The 14,309-nt window shown below is 46.5% G+C and overlaps 1 long non-coding RNA gene across 1 annotated transcript; it reads right to left on the reverse strand.

Annotated features, from left to right (window-relative positions):
• LOC136015766 (uncharacterized) lies at positions 1 to 5,118 on the reverse strand. Its single transcript, XR_010613329.1, has 3 exons — positions 4,976 to 5,118; positions 1,772 to 1,912; positions 1 to 243 (listed from the first exon to the last, which is right to left on the reverse strand). It is a non-coding gene; the product is annotated as an uncharacterized LOC136015766 (long non-coding RNA).
• Between the last annotated feature and the right edge of the window lie 9,191 nt (positions 5,119 to 14,309).

Consider the following 14,309-nt stretch of genomic DNA (forward strand, 5'->3'; position numbering starts at 1 on the left):
ACACCATCTAGAACCAGAGAGCCAAAACGTGTCTGTCTGCTATTGAGAAAGGATTCTTCAACACCATTCACTAAGGAGGAAGAATTCCCATCTGCATGCAGGGCTTTTGCAGTGGTGGTTTCACCTGTGCCATCAGAAATGGCAGCAGCAGAGTCACGTTCAGTACACTTGGTAATGTCATCCGTGCGCTTGTGGAGATCGTGGCTCAGCAGCAATACAATCGTCCCTCCAACACGAAGTAGCCTGGCAATTGCAGGAAAAATAGAGGTTAGGTGCTATCCTGCCTCGCCTTCCTTCATCTGGGCAGAACTCAATGCTGCTGACACCTCAGATGTCAGTTGCATTTGACAGATCACCTAAGCATGTTAAGGGTCATGGCTCAACTCAGTAACTTACATCTCCAAATGGAATTTTAATCCCTAACTTCGTAACTCCTCCCAGATTGGAGAACTGCATCCTGTCCAGAAAGCAGATTAATACTAACTATTGACTGTAATCCATTTTTCTCGGTAGATGAGCAAGCACTACATTTGGCTTTGAGAGAGGGTGGGTGGGGAAAGACTATCCTGGCTCTGTTCACTCCAAGTGGATTAAACAGTCTTGCTGATGGAGCTCTCATGATAATGGTCCCTTCCTCACCTCCCCTTCCCAAGGACATACTTTGGGCAGGATGGTCCAGCAGAGCAATGAGACCAGAAGACAAGCACGGCCAAAGGGAGGGGTGGTCAACACAAGATTATGCAAGATTGCCCTGCCATTCTATGGAGCTACCTCACCTTCTTCACCATCTTCCCACCACATTTTGGCACTGGGTAAGTGAGATCAACACCCACTGAACACCAGCCCTACAGAAAGGGGTTGTTTTCAGCCAAGACATAAAGAGGCAGATAGATGGAACTGCCTGTTAGAAGCAGCCCACTATTCACTTGGTTCAACTCTGCCACAAAATGACAGCATGAGGGATGAACAGAGGCATCTAACAGCAAACCAGGTGGCTAGCTGGATATTCCAGGACATGCTAACAGAAAGGAAAAAGCACACCACCATTTTCTGGTCTGAGATCCTTCTTGCCAATGCAGAATCCAAATAAAAAGCAGCATTATTGTACAAAACAAGTCCCTAAAAGGCATGTTAATGGGCAGTTTGGACATTAGGAAAAACAGTAACAGTGAAAAAAATGTAGGTCTAGGAAAAAAAAACAAACCAAAACAAAACCAAAACAAAAACAAAAAAAAAAAAAATCACTGTAAATGGTATGAAACTCTTGTTTGGTCAATAACCGCAGACGTTTCTGTGAAAAATAAGCCAGCACAATGCCCAGAGTTGGCAAGTAGTCACAAGCAGGAACATACTAGAAATTAAATAACATCTCTCTTGTGTTTGGCTCTGCTAGATGAGGCCACGTTTGGTTCTTGCAGTTGCTGGCTGTTTTGGTGGTGGTGGTGGTCTTACTTTGTTTTTTTTGGGGCTTGGGTGTTTGTTGTTTTGGTTGGTTGTTTTCGGTTTGTTTTTTTTTGGGGGGGTGGGTGGGAGGGGTTCCCCAAAATCAGAAATCAGTTGTTGATGCATTAAAACGCAATGCCCAGATGTCAACCAGCTGTAAATCTGAGTGTATGTGGGGCAATGCAGCTTGAGTTTATGAATTAAGAAGCTTGAAATATATACAGACTATTACTTTTAAGCGCTGAAAAGGCTACAATGGCCAACAATAAAGCTGGTCAGTACCAGCATCAATATCGGAGGCCTAAAACCAAAAATGTATATCCCTTACTATGTGTGCAAAACTGAAAGAAAGATGCTGTTTTCCTGTTCAAGAGTTGCCATCTCTATTGCTCTGTATTCACTGCTTACTCTCTGCAGAGAAGAAATGGCTGCACCTCAAAAGCGGAGTTTTCTTCTTCTTTAGAAGATGCTGGAAAGAAATACAAAATATTGCATCAGAACAAATAGCAGTCCTGCTAATCCCAGCAAGAGTAGACTAGCTGACAGTCATAAGGCCTTTAAGAGTAAACAATGGAATCAGGTCTTTGATTACCTAAACCTGTTGATTACCTTTTGATTACCCAAGACTTCCTCCCTCTAACACCAATGTTCTCCAACAACAGCGCAGGCAATTCCCGCTTTGCAAGTAGGAAAAATTTTTGCCTCCCCTTTAAAAGCCTTGCCAGAGTATTTATCAGAAACAGCTTCTCCTATCCCTCACTGTTTCAGTCATTGGATCAGATCCAGTGGAAGCAGCCTTGCCTGTTAAGACCCACATTAAAAGCTTTGTGTTTTATAGTATTTACATTAAAAAACAAACCCCAAACCCAGCCTGGAAACTGCAGTCATTGAACAACTTCCATGTTCATGGGGTGACCACAAGACACACTTGCAAAGGGAGGCTCTTAGGATGATTTCCATCGCACGAGTTAACTGGGAATTTAGCTTGGAGCATCTGCCTCTGATGGTGACCCAAACAAAGCCTCGCTGTAATCCTGCCTCTTGCTGTCACTGCCCACATCAGTGTGCTCAGGATGCTGGTTTCAATGAACAGGCTTGTTTCGGAAGGGCACATTTGGTTCACAGGCAGAGTGGCAGATCCCTGAAAGGAGTGGTGTCAAACCCAGCCCAACTGCACAAACAGCATGGCCTTAGCGAAAGCCACGTGCAAACGTTACCCTGAAAGGACAGAGAACAGGCTGAAAGGAGGTAATATGGCCAATTTTACTCTCTAGGGTTTTTTATTGCTGCTTTCATAGCACAATATCCCATGCTAAGAACGTGTGAGCTGCAAAGTGGTGCCTTTGCACCAGAACGTACTGAGCAGCTTATCTCTGCTATAAATCAGTCCACTTATTCCCAGAACCTGTGCGAAGTTTAGTCTATGCAGTATTTTATGATGAGGAGCTCCTCCGTTGAACCCACACTGCAGAGAAAGGAGACCCATCCCTCATCACTGACTGGCCTTGCATTTGCAGGCAAATCTCCAGCGGTAAGAGAGCCTCACTGACTGTAAAATCAGTCTGATCACCACTGTGTCCCAGGCCAGCTTTGTCCAGCATCCAAGTGCCTACTCATACAAATCACACAACTCAATACAAATGCAGTGGAGGCATTCCGCAAGTGGGAAAAAAGTTTCAGATCTGATACCCCAAAAATGCCACATCATTTGTGGCAGCCCACACTTGTAGGAAACTTCGTTGCTTCCATTTCACAAATCAATACACTAAATCGAAGATGTGGTTGAGACCTTGCAGATATCTGAGTGAAAACAGGTCTTGCAAAGTGCTGCTGGTTCGATGTCTCTTGTAACAACCAAAGACTGACACTTGAACAGTCATGCAGTCCCTGGAATAACTCATGTGCGACACCATGACAGCATTGCAGCTAAAGGTCCTGGAGAAAGCCTTACAGTTGCTCCTTTAAAATCCAACACAACTGGGGTGAGACGCAAGGCTGGGGGGAGAAGCATCACTTCTCATTTCTTACCACTCGCCATCTCCCCTTTCTGCAGGATGTGATTTCTCACTCAGGCAAGTATGTTTGACATGGTTTCATTAGTGACTTAGATTTCATGGTGCTGTTCAGCAGACTCATAAAACTGAGGGAAGGGCCAAGAAGCTTTCCGTAACAACCCACAGCAAGTTGGGGACCAGTCTAAGAAAAACTGATCTCTTTAATCCCCTTCTACAAAGCAAACATGTCGGTATTCAGCCTCTTTCAGCTTTTCCACGTAGGCCTGGCTATCCATATGTGCAGAAAGCTCTTCAAATAAAATAGATCACAAGAATTAAACCCAGACTCAGAGAATAAAAAGGATAGTTTTAATCAGCACATCCATATGTGGCAATCGCCTGAGCTGCAGGCAGGACCTTCTGGCATTTCCAAGACTTTCTCAGTATGTTAAATCCCAATTTTTGTTTTCATTCTGTGGTTACCCTATGAACCCACTGCAGTCAATCTCACATTCCTCTAGAGACTGGGAAACTCTTTATTCTTCCGAATGCTGGGATTCAAGGCAGCCGCCTCCTTTGTACACAGCAGAGATAATACAGCTGCACAACCTAGAGTCATACACCTCTGGAGATGGGGAAATCTGGTTATGCAGCGTTCTTCTTTCCTGGGTGGTTCCTGAGCCTTCGGGATGCACATTTCCAGACCCTACCCAAACCAAGGGATAGGGTGCTTTTATTTTTCGGTCCCATTAAGCAAGCAGCTCTGCCAAATCCCTTGGAGACAGGAATTTCAAACAGCTCGAGGCACAGCCACTACCTTGGTTAACGGCACGATGAGCACCAGGACTAACACAACCAGTGGCAGGGATGGCTGGCGAGTGTCTGCCCAGCCAGGAGCTCAGCAGGGACTTTTCACCCTTTTTCATGCAGCTGCAGAAAACCTGGAGCTTATTCTTAGGTGCAGGGCACAGAGGGCAAGTCCCCAGAGCATATTGGGAGCAGCTGAAGGAAAGCCTTTCTCTACACATCAATACCACCTGCTTTAAACTAATTCCTTTGCTCACCCACTGTTGCACACACACAAAGATCCAGCTCTTTCACCTCCAGCTCAGGAACGCTGCAGCAGTACAGCTTCAGCAGCCTGGGCTCTTGGCTGCTGCAAGCAATTAACCTCAGACAACTTTTAGCCCCTGCTTTAAGCAAGCAGTTTATCCTCTGCCTGTATCTGCTATTAAACTCATCTTCCAGTTAATTCATTGGCTCAATTTGCAACCTAACCCACCAGTAGCCCCTTTAAGTTCACCAGGCAGAAGTTACAAAAGGTTTCAAGGACACAACAACATGCCCCTGCAAACTAAAGGAGAAGTTCCAAGCCCCAGCTTAGGGCTTGTTTCTCTTTGAGGTGGCTGCCCCAGAACCTTGTGGCTCCTGAGCCACACGCTTAGTGCCAAGTCTGACCCTCAGACGCCTGCAGCATGAAGCGTGCTGGATGCCCACAAGCAGCATCTGCCCTCCCCCAGGGAAAAGCCAGCACTCACAATTTCAGGAATGAAGAGCACATCTGGGAAAGTCGTCAGGACAGACAGGCCGCTGGGCAAAGAGGTGGTGGAGCCTGGCGAGGACATCGCGAGCGTCTCCCACGGTGACTCTCAGCTGCTCTGGCTCTGGCTGCTGGAGGTAAATGCTGAATGCAACCTCCTTCCTTCCTTCCTTTTCTCCCTCCCTCTGTCTCTCTTCCTCCTTTCCTTCCTCCTTCCTGCTGACAGGTGAAGAAGCTGTGAATGGCACAGGTGTGGCCAAATGCTTTGAGCAAAGGTTACTTGGCTGATAGGAGCCACATGGGAGGTTTTCAGATGTGGTCAGCCCTGAGGCATTCTGAGCAGAGCTGTCACAGGCTGAGCATGCAGGGCAAGTCCCTGGCTGGTGGGGAGGGCCATAGGGAGGACCTGTACCCATCCAGCTGGGCAGCCTCTCATCCCCTCTATTTGCACAGTAAGTCAGCTCATCCCCCACCCACATGAGCTGGTCGCAGCAGCACCCACAAGGGACAACCGGCAGGCAGGACAAGACATGGCATGCCAGCTATGGGCAAACAACGGGGCTGAGAAACGTCTCACGGATGAAGATGGACCTGAAGACAAGGGCAGTCAAATTGCAGGGTGAATCAATTCCATCATCTCAGAAGGAGATTACATATGCCAAGGTAACAAAAATTACCTAAAAGAATGAGATTTCCCAACAATTTGCTTCCTTTATGTTGTTTCTTTTTTCTTTTTTTCAAGCCTGGAGTCCATGGGATCGACTCCTTCTCCTCTCCATAATACGTGCTGTTTGCTTCTTTCTAACGTGTCACTTGGATACCCACCAAACCTACACACTATTTTGGCTAAGGCCAAAGTCATGAAACACCGGGAACAGAAAAGGAGCAATGTGACAATGCACATCTCTGTGGACCAGCGACCTATGGAAGAAGTGCCACTGAGGCAGGCCCATCCGTGGTGCTTGCCCTTGTGCAGCTGCTCCCATGCACAAGGCTTTGGTGCAGGGTCTGGAGCTGGGGGGTGTTTCTTGCAGCCTTAGCTATTGCCTACCACCAAAGTGTTAAAAGGGCTGTTGTCCCTTTGACTGAATCCTAATTCCCTCTGGGTTTGTTTACAGTGATTGTTCAGGGGATAGGTAAAAATGAGGATAGGTTTTTGGCTGCATTGTGGACAAGGATGAGAAAGAAGGAGCCAAGTGCGTTGATACTTAGCTACTCTCAGCTTCCCAGGCTTTAAAGAAAAACCAACACGGCATCCTTTGAAGGTGTAGGAGGACTTCACCAAAGGGCTGTGCCATTGTGCTGTTTGTCATTAACATGCCTGTGGTGTAACTCATTGACCCTTGGTCAAGTGTTCAAGGCTGGGCTGAACAGTGCTTTGAGCAACCCAGTCTAGCGGAAGGTGGCCCTGCCTGTGGCAGGGGGTTGGAACTGGAGGGGCTCTAAGGTCCTTTCTAACCCAAAACGTCTGTGATTCTATGAATGTGGTGGTGAGGCTACATGAGACAGCTACATCAGAATGGTGGCATCTGCACTGTCGGTGCATATTCTTCTGGCTGGGAGCACGATGGGCTCCTTTTGCAGCAGGCTGGCAGCAAGAAGGAAATGGGAAGAGCTCTGCAGGGCAGAAAGGAATAGGCATCTACCTTGAATCCAAGAGACACAGAGAGACTGGGGGCATCAAGTGCAAGGGAGGAATTCAGTGCGACAGTTTTCCTTTACAGCTGAAGGGAAGGATGACCGGAGGACTCTTCAGAATCAGACAAAATGTGCCAATGCTTTTCACGAGCAGGTTAAGTGAGGGGCCGGGCCCCATTTTAGGGACCTTCCCACCTTATTTTATACAACATGCACAACAATGTGGCCAGAACAGTCATCCTCAGAAACACACACTGTCATTGGGGAAATAACAGGCAGGACTCTGGGAGCAGTTTTCCATCAGCCATCACTAATTTGCTAGAGACCAACTTCTGTTACCCTGCCAATGGGAACTTCAGGTGTGGAGGCTTTCTGGAGTCCACATTCAGGTGCCTGCCCCTCACAAGGTGTTACGCTGCCAGAGAAGGAAACTGATTTGTTGCTCCCTTCCCACTCTTCCCTCTTTGTTGTCATTTTTCGGTCTGGTCGCCTGAATACACCTGAACTACTGGATAATTTCTTCCTCTGGGTATTTTTCTGGGAAGGGATGGGAATTTAACTCACTACTTAAAATAACATAATATCATTTCTAGATTAAATCAATGAGTTTTCAGTTCGATTTAATTTTGCTTTGCTCCTCCTCCCTTTTATTATCAATTCATCACCACCCTGCAGTAACAAATCAAGTTGCTCTGGGGACACCGTTGAAGCGTGTGGGGCTGGTGCACGTCCTGGAGGACGGACACAATTCCCTTTTCAGAGCCCAGCCTGACTGCGTTCAGCACGAGCATTCGCTTTCATGGTTCCTGCAGCTTGTGGTGTGCCTGCTCTCATCTGTGTATAGCCACAGCCAGTGATCAGACTTGGGTTCCTCTCCATAAGCAGTGGCCAGGCAGGACACACGCCTGAAACCAGAGACCTTCATACGTCAGATGACATCACAGTGGGTGCGCTGCCACTGCTGTCCTGATAAAGCACCACCAGCAGCTGGGAGGACAGAGAGGTAGGTGGCTGTTTCCCTCCTGGGATGCTGATGCCCTAAAGCCACCGTGGAGCCAGACCTGCCTGCCTCTCACAGGAGCCTGGAAGCTTTCACCACCCGCGACCAGCTCTTGCAGGTACAGTAGCCTTGATTAGAACAAGGTTCAACACCAGTTATGGTTGTGCCCTCCAAAGATGAGTGGCCCTGAGGAGTGCGCGTCAGCATTTGGATCTCTGGGAGCCATCCACCCTTTGTTATCTTTGGAACTCTCCAGCTGGTGGCTTTTTGGGAGCTCTCAGCCCAAGGCTTTTTGGGAGAGCTTCACCATTTGGGTTTTAGGGAGACCTTCTGGGCATTTGTGGGTGCTCCCTACCTTGTGGCTCTTTGGGAGCTCTCCACCCTGGGCTGTTTTAAGAGATCTCCACCCTGAGGAGCCATTTTCGGGTCTGGGAGTCCTTCAAGGTCTGATCCTTTTCTGGAATTTATCATGACTGGCAATTTTGGAATATTTCACCAGGCGACCCCGGAGGAGAGCTTCACCTCGCCAACCTGCAGGACTCCTTCACGGCGCATCCCACCACCATCTGGCCTTTTCTGGGAGCCATTTTGGGTTTGGGATCAGTTCTGGGGATTGGGAAACTTCTGAGCTTGGGGTTTTTACTGGCATTTGGATTTTTGGCAGCTCTCCACCCTGTGCACTTTGGGATCTCTGCCCCTGAGGGATTTCACAAAGTTCTGCACCCCGGGGCTTTTACGGAGCTCTCACTCAAAGGATTTCTGGGAGCTCTCCATTATAGGAATCTGTAGAGAGCCCACTTGAGATTTAGCAGGACCTTTCAGATTTGGGTTTTCTACTGGAACTTACCATACCTGGCCTTTTTTAAGTGCTTTACGATGTGGCCTTGAGCTGATGCATCAGCACGTGCCCTCAAGGAGTTCATCAGCGTTTGGGTTTTGGGAGCTGTCCACTGTTTGGGTTTCATGGCAACTCTCGACTCAACAGATTTTTGGGAGCTCTCTACCCTGGGGATTTCTGGAGAGCTTCAGCATTTTGGGGTTTTGGGAGCACTGTAAGCTTTGGGTTTTTTCACTGGAATTCTACATTTCCTGGCAACCTTGGACTGCTTCACCATGCCGACCTGGAGGAGAACATCACTGCAGGAATGCTTCACGCCATGCCTCTGAGGCAGTGCATCAGCTTTTGGGTTTCCTGGGTAGCCAATTTGGTGTTGTGGAGTCCTTCAAAGTTTGTTTCCTGCTCTGGAATTCCATGAGAAATGGAAGCTCTAGAAGGCGTGGAGGAGTGCGTCAGCTCACCAGCCTGCAGGGGTGTTTCACTGCACAGCTCCGAGGAGTGCAGTGCCTTTGGGCTCTGGGAGCTTTCCACCCTTTGGGGATTCTTGCAGCTCCCCACATGGCAGCATTTTGGCAGCTCACATCCCTGGGGCCTCTTTTTGGTTTCTGAGAGCCTTCTGAGGTCTGGTCTTTTTCCTGGAATTCTGCAAATCCAGGCTATTGTGGACACTTTGACCTGACAATGCTGGAGGAGTGATTGGGCACATGGGCCTCAAGGGCTTAGTCAGTTTCTCAGAGCTACTCAGCATTCTTCGGAATATCTGACCTACAGGAATTTTCGGAGCTCTGCACCCTGGGCCCTTCGGAAGCTCTCCATCCTTGGGATTGTTGCAGTGCTTCACGTTTTTCTTTTATGAGAGTATTTCCCTTTGGGTGTTTTCTGGAATCCCACAGTGCCTGTCAACCTTGGAATGTTTCACCCTGCTTGACAACACCACCCACAGCAGTGCTTCACTTCAGCATGCAGCCCCTGCAGCATCCATCACCTTGCAGCCATGGAGGAGCAAGTTCTGCACGGAAGGTCCCTGAGGAGCGCTTCACCTTGCGGCCCCTGCAGCGTGCATCACCTTGCAGCCACAGAGCAGTGCTTCAGCTCAGCAACCTGCAGCAGTGCTTCACTGCACGGCCCCGAGGACTGCAGCAGCACTGGGCCTTTGGGAACCACTCACTGATCTTTGGCTGTTTGGCTGCTCTCCAGCCTGAGCTCATTGGAAGCTCTGCACCATGGGCATTTTTGGGAGCTCTCCATCCCGGACCCGTTGGAAGTGCTTCACCATTGTGAGTGCTGGGAGGACTTGGAGGCTCGGATTTTGTTCTGGAGTTCTACAGCGCCTGCCACCTTTGACACGTTTCCCCGCACACCCTGGAGGAGCGCATCGCTGCAGGAGTGCATCAGCTGTTGGGGTTTCCAGAGCCATTCGCCATGGGGGTTTTGTAGCTCTCCATGTGGCAGCGTTCTGGAAGCTTTCACCCTGGAGGCTTTTATGGAGCTTTGCTCCCTGGGCATTTCTGGAGCGCTTCAGCTTCTTCTTTATCCCTATAATCTTTGTTTGTTGAGGGGTTTTTTTTTGTGGGTTTTGGTTTATGACAGTTTTTTTGTGTGTTTGTTTTTTGTTTGAGGTTTTTTTTTTTTTTGTACTTGAATCCTACAAATTTGTTTGGTTTTCTCTGGAATTCTGCAATTTTGGTTTTTTTTTTTTGTTTGTTTGTTTTGTTTCAGGGTTTTTTTTCATGCTTCTTGAGACCTTCTCAATACTTGTTGGCTGCTCTGACCCTGGGCATCTTTGGGAGCTCTGCAGCCTGGAGAGCTTTGCATTTCTGTGACATTTTTTCTTCTTTTTTTTTCTTTCTCTTTTGCTTTTGTTTTTTTTTTTTTTTTCTTCTCCAATCTTTATCATTTGGGTTATTTCTGGAATTCCACAGGGCCAGGCCATTTTGGAAAGTTTCAGTTTTTGACTCCTGTTCACCCTTGGGCTCTTTTGTAGATCTCCAAGCTTCCATGTGGCAGCCCTTTGGGAGCTCACATCCTCGAGGCTTTTTAGGGATCTTTCCAGTCAGGGCAATTTCGGAGCACTTCAACTTCTTTTTTTCCGATTTACTTTGACTTTTCTGTTGGTTTTTTGTGGGTTTGTTTTTTTTGGGGGGAGGGGGGGAGAGATTTCGGTTTGGTTTGGTTTGGATTTTTTAACTGGAATTCTACACTTTTTTCTTTTGTTCTTTGATTTTTACTGGAATTTCCCATTCCTGCATTTCCTGAGTGCTTCCCCACAAGGCCTTGAGGTGTTCCATCAGAACGTGGCCTCAGGAAGTTCTTCAACATTTGTTTTTTTGGGCGCTTCTCACTCTTCATTCACCATGGGGGCTTTTGTAGCTCCCCACATGGCACCATTCTGGAAACTTTCACACTGGGGGCTTTTATGGAGCTTTCCCCCCTGAGCATTTTTGGAGCGTTTCTGCATCTTGTTTTCAAACAAGCTTTGATTTCTTTTATTTTATTTATTTTTTTCTTTATGGTGATGGCTTTTGGGGTTTTTTGTGGGTTTGGTTTGGGTTTTTTAAATCTGGACTTCTACAAATTTGGTTTGGTTTGGTTTTTTTACTGGAATTTTACGTTCTTGACATTTCCTGATGGCTTCCCCATAGGTCTTGAGGTGTTCCATCAGAACTTGGCCTCAAGGAGCTCTTCTGCTTTCGGGGTTTTAGGCTCTTTTCACTCTCTTTTCGCAGCTCTGATCCTAGGGATTTTTGGGAGCTCTGCAGCCTGGAGAGCTTTGCAGTGAGTCACTCTTTTTCTTTTTTGGTTTTTTCTTTTTTTGACAATCTTTATTGTTTGGGGTTTTTCCTGGAATTCCAGCAGTTCAGGCCATTTTGGAAAGTTTTGGACTTTGGAGTGCTGCTCACCCTTGGGTTGTTTTGTCGCTCTCCAGGTTGCAGCATTTTGGGAGCTCACATCCTGAAGGCTTTTTAGGGATCTTTCTATCCAGGGCATTTTTGGAGCGCTTCAACTTTTTTTTTTTCTGATTCGCTTTGATTTCTTTGATTATTCTTTTATTCTTTTTTTTTTTTTTTTTATCTGGAATTATACAATTCCTGGCATTTCTGCAGTGCTTCCCCACAAGGCCTGGACGTGGTGCATCAGCTCCTGGCCTTGAGCAGTGATTGCATCAGCGTTTGGCTCTTTGGCAGCTACTCACTAAATTTTGGCGCCTCTCGACCCAGGGCATTTTTGGGTGCTACTCACTGATCTTTGGCTGTTTGGCTGCTCTCCAGCCTGAGCTCATTGGAAGCTCTGCACCATGGGCATTTTTGGGAGCTCTCCATCCCGGACCCGTTGGAAGTGCTTCACCATTGTGACTGCTGGGAGGACTTGGAGGCTCGGATTTTGTTCTGGAGTTCTACAGCGCCTGCCACCTTTGACACGTTTCAGGGTTTTAGGAACTTTTCACTCTGTTTTGGCAGCTCTGATCCTAGGGATTTTGGGGAGCTCTGCAGCCTGGAGAGCTCTGCAGTGAGTCACTTTTTTGTGTTTGTTTTTCTGGTTTCTGGATTTGTTTTTATTTTTAATAGTCTTTACCTTTTGAGTCTTTTCTGCAATTCCACAACTTCAGGCAATTTTGGAAAGTTTTGGCTTTGATTTTTTTTGGGGGGGGGGTTGGAGCAATTCAGCATCTTTTCTTTTTTTTTTTTCTATAAACTTTATTTTTATTTTTTTTATAATCTGGACTTCTACAATTTTTTGCTTTCTTTTACTGGAATTTCCCATTCCTGGCATTTCCTGAGTGCTTTCCCACAAGGGCTTGAGGTGTTGCATCAGGACGTGGCCACAAGAAGTTCTTCAGTGTTTGCTTTTGGGGGATCTTCTCACTATCCTTTGCCTGCTCTGACCCTGGGCATCTTTAGGAGCTCTGCAGCCTGGAGAGCTTTGCAGTTCTGTGGGGTTTTTTGTTGTTTTGTTTTGTTTTCTTTCTCTTTTGGTTTTGGGGTTTTTTTGGGGGGGTTGTTTGGGTTTTTTTTGAATGTTTATCATTTGGGTTTTTTTCTGGAATTCCACAAGTTCAGGCCGTTTTGGAAAGTTTTGGACTTTGGAGTGCTGCTCACCCTTGGGTTGTTTCGTCGCTCTCCATGTGGCAGCATTTTGGGGGATCACATCCTGGAGTCTTTTTAGGAATCTTTCCACTTAGAGCATTTTTGGAGCGCTCTAACTTCTTTTTTTTCTATTAGCTTTGATTTTAATGTGTTGTGGGTTTTTTGGTTTTGTTTTTTTTTTTTTTTCAGGGGGAGGGGAATTGTTGTTATGTTTTGCTGGGGTTTTTTTTTTTATTTTAACTGGAATTCTGCAATTTTTTCTATTTTGTTTTCTTTTTTGTTTTTTGGGGTTTTTTTTAACTGAAATTTCCCATTCCTGCCATTCCCTGAGTGCTTCCCCACAAGGCCTTGAGGTGTTCCATCAGAACGTGGCCTCAGGAAGTTCTTCAGCGTTTCTTTTTTTGGGCACTTCTCCCTCTTCATTCACCATGGGGGCTTTCGTAGCTCCCCACATGGCACCATTCTGGAAAATTTCACGCTGGTGGCTTTTATGTTGGTTTCCCCCCTGTGCAGTTTTGGAGCATTTCTGCATCTCCTGTTTTCCTACAAGCTCTGATTACGTTTTTATTTAAATTTTTTTTTTTTTTTTGTGACGGCTTTGGGATTTTTTGTGCTTTTGGCTTTTTTTTTTTTAACCTCTAATTCTACAAATTTGGTTTGCTTTGTTTTTTTTACTGCACTTTGCCATTCTCGGCATTTCCTGAGTGCTTCCCCACAAGGCCTTGAGGTGTTCCATCAGAACGTGGCCTCAGGACGTTCTTCAACATTTGGTTTTTTTGACGCTTCTCCCTCTTCATTCACCATGGGCGCTTTTGTAGCTCCCCGTATGCCCGTATGGCACCATTCTGGCAACTTTCACCCTGGAGGCTTTTATGGAGCTTTCCTCCTGTGCATTTTTGGAGTGTTTCTGCACCTTCTGTTTTCCTACAAGCTTTGATTTTTTTTTTTTTTTTTGGAGATGGCTTTTGGGGTTTTTTTTGTGGGTTTGGTTTGGATTTTTATTGGAGTTTACCGTTCTTGGCATTTCCTGAAAGCTTCCCCACAAGGCCTTGAGGTGTTCCATCAGAACTTGGCCTCAAGGAGTTCTTCTACTTTTGGGGTTTTAGGCACTTTTCACTGTGTTTTGGCAGCTCTGATCCTAGGGATTCTTGGGAGCTCTGCAACGTGGAGAGCTTTGCACTGGGTCACTTTTTGTCTTTTTTTTGGGTTTATTTTGGAGATGGTTTTGTTTGTTTTTTTTTTTTTTTTTGATAAAGTTTATCATTTGGGTTTTTCTGGAATTCCACAAGTTCAGGCCATTTTGGAAAGCATTGGATTTCGGAGTGCTCTTCACCCTTGGGTTGTTTTGTAGCTCTCCATGTGGCAGCATTTTGGGAGCTCACATCCTGAAGGCTTTTATGGAGCTTTGCTCCCTGGGCATTTTTGGAGTGCTTCAGCATCTTCTTTTTTCTATAGGCTTTTATTTATTTATTTTTTTGGAGGGGGGGGGGGGTAGGGCTTGGTTTTTTCTTTTGCTTTTGTTTTCTCTGGAATTCTGCTTTTTTGTTTGTTTGTTTGGTTTGGTTTCTTTTACTACAATTTACCATTCCTGGCATTTCTGGAGTCCTTACCCACAAGGCCTTGATGTGTTGCATCAGAACTTGGCCTCAAGGAGTTCTTCAACATACGCTTTTCTGGGAGCTTCTCACTGTTTTGGCAGCTCTGGCCCTGGGGATCTTTGGGAGATCTGCAGCCTGAGGATCTTTGCAGGGCTGCACTTTCTTTTTGAGGC

This window comes from Lathamus discolor, chromosome 5 (assembly GCF_037157495.1).
Source record: "Lathamus discolor isolate bLatDis1 chromosome 5, bLatDis1.hap1, whole genome shotgun sequence".
NCBI lineage: Eukaryota > Metazoa > Chordata > Aves > Psittaciformes > Psittacidae > Lathamus > Lathamus discolor.